The sequence below is a fragment of the Brassica napus genome, chromosome A4, assembly GCF_020379485.1.
Source record: "Brassica napus cultivar Da-Ae chromosome A4, Da-Ae, whole genome shotgun sequence".
NCBI lineage: Eukaryota > Viridiplantae > Streptophyta > Magnoliopsida > Brassicales > Brassicaceae > Brassica > Brassica napus.
In genome coordinates, this window is record NC_063437.1 from 18,687,407 (window position 1) to 18,690,274 (window position 2,868).

Here is a 2,868-nt window from a genome sequence, read left to right on the forward strand (position 1 = left end):
ACAAATTTAGTTTTAATAAATATAAATATTTTTATAAATATGAAATCATCTTTTTATAAATACAAAATAGTTTTTATAAATACAAAAAATAATAAAATAGTGTTTATAAATAAAAAAAATGTTATAAATACAAAATTAGTTTTAATAAATATAAATATTTTTATAGATATGAAATCATCTTTTTATAAAAATAAAATAGTTTTTATAAATACAAAAAAATAATAAAATAGTGTTTATAAATCAAAAAATGTTTTATAAATACAAAATTAGTTTTATAAATATAAATATTTTTATAGATATGAAATCATCTTTTTATAAAAATAAAATAGTTTTTATAAATACAAAAAAATAATAAAATAGTGTTTATAAATCAAAAAATGTTTTATAAATACAAAATTAGTTTTATAAATATAAATATTTTTATAGATATGAAATCATCTTTTTATAAATACAAAATATCTTTTATAAATACAAAAAATAATAAAATGGTGTTTATAAATCAAAAAAATGTTTTATAAATACAAAATTAGTTTTAAAATATGAAATCATCTTTTATAAATCCAAAAATCGAATTTATATACAAAAAACGTTTTTTATATTTAAAAATAGTTTTTATCAATACAAAAATAAAAAAATAGTGTTTATAAATAAAAAAAAATGTTTTATAAATACAAAATTAGTTTTAATAAATATAAATATTTTTATAAATATGAAATCATCTTTTATAAATCCGAAAATAGAATTTATATACAAAAAACGTTTTGTAAAATTGAATTTATATAGAAAAACGTTTTGTAAATACAAAAATAATAAAAAATTTATAAGAAAATTCTAAATCAATTCAACACAACCAAATCACAATTCTAAACCTATTACACAACAAATCACAATCCTACCCAATCACCCTAACAAAAATCTATCAAAAAACTTCTAAAATCATCAAATCTACTTAAGAACCTAACAAATAGGACATAAGAGAGTGGGATAAGGTCCTTACATGATTTGTAAGGGAATGGAGAGGATTCGCCGGAGATATCGTCGCGAGAGAAGGTGGAGAACGCCGGAAGGAGAGAGAGATCGCCGGAGAGGAAGAAGAGAGAAATGGGGAAGAAGATGTGTTTCGAGTTTATAAAACCTAGGGTCCGACGGATATTTTCCGTCGGAATTTCCTCAGTATTTTCAATTTCAATTTTCGCGAAATATTTGGCGGCTTGTTTGCCCGGTTAAATGAAAATATTCCGAAGAAATTCCGACGGCCACTTGAATATCCGTCGGAATTTCCTCGGAATATTTTCATTAATTCGAGGAAAAAGAATATCATGTGCATGTATTTCTATTAATTTATATTGTTCCTCGGAATTTCCTCGGAATATTCCGAGGAAATTCCGAGGAACACATGTTTGGGGTTTCAAAACATCAAATTTTTTTGCCCTATATCATTTCTTATACAAATGCAATGCATACCATTGAGGAATCTTTGTATAGATGATCATAAACCATGAAATAACAAAATTTCAAAACGAATTGTAAGTATTCCCTTTACCGTTCATTAAAGTGTATAAGTGTTTCTCTTATGTTGTGGGGATTTCGTTCATACAATCGGAAAAGTGTTATATAAGTGTTTCACTTAAACAAATTTTGACTTCATAATCAGTCTAAGACACTTAATAGGGGTTATATAAGTGTTATTCAAACCGCAAAACGTTGTTTTCGGTTTAAAAACCCTACTTCCTCGGAAAAGCCTCGGAATATTCCGAGGAAATTCCGAGGAAAAACAAGTGTTCCTCGGAATTTCCTCGGAATATTCCGAGGCTTTTCCGAAGAAACAGAAACCCTAAAAGCAAAGCCCTGAATCGTCGGAAAAGCCTTGGAATATTCCGAGGAAATTCCGAGGAACACTTGTTTTTCCTCGGAATTTCCTCGGAATATTCCGAGGCTTTTCCGAGGAAGTAGGGTTTTTAAACCGAAAACAACGTTTTGCGGTTTGAATATCACTTATATAACCCTTATTAAGTGTCTTAGACTGATTATCAAGTCAAAAATTTGTTTAAGTGAACCACTTATATAACACTTTTCCGATTGTATGAACGAAATCCCCACAACATAAGAGAAACACTTATAAACTTTAATGAACGGTAAAGGGAATACTTACAATTCGTTTTGAAATTTTGTTATTTCATGGTTTATGATCATCTATACAAAGATTCCTCAATGGTATGCATTGCATTTGTATAAGAAATGATATAGGGCAAAAAAATTTGATGTTTTGAAACCCCAAACATGTGTTCCTCGGAATTTCCTCGGAATATTCCGAGGAAATTCCGAGGAACAATATAAATTAATAGAAATTCCGAAAAAATATGATTTCCTCGGTATTTCATCGGTATATTCCGAGGAAATATGATTTCCTCGGTATTTCCTCGGAATATTCCGAGGAAATATGATTTCCTCGGTATTTCATCGATATATTCCGAGGAAATTCCGAGGAACCCCAAATTTTGGGGTTCCTCGGAATTTCCTCGGAAATTCGTCGGAATATTCCGAGGATCTCATTTTCCGTCAGAATGTCCGTCAGAATTACGCTGTTTTCTTGTAGTGTCTTGAATATATTACCAAACGCATTCATTACCTCTCTAAATTATTATATTCATTTTGCCTAAACATTATTGACTTTTAAATATTGATGAATAATACTACTTGGAATCATTTGACGAATGAAGAATATGTTGACTTCATGAATTTAAGGTTTTTCTCTCGAATACTGGTGTTTTAATCATCCTAACAAATTATGGAAGATAAACAATTGCGTGATCAAACATTTAATTAGTTTGGTCAAAAAAAAAACATTTAATTAGTGTCACCATGTCC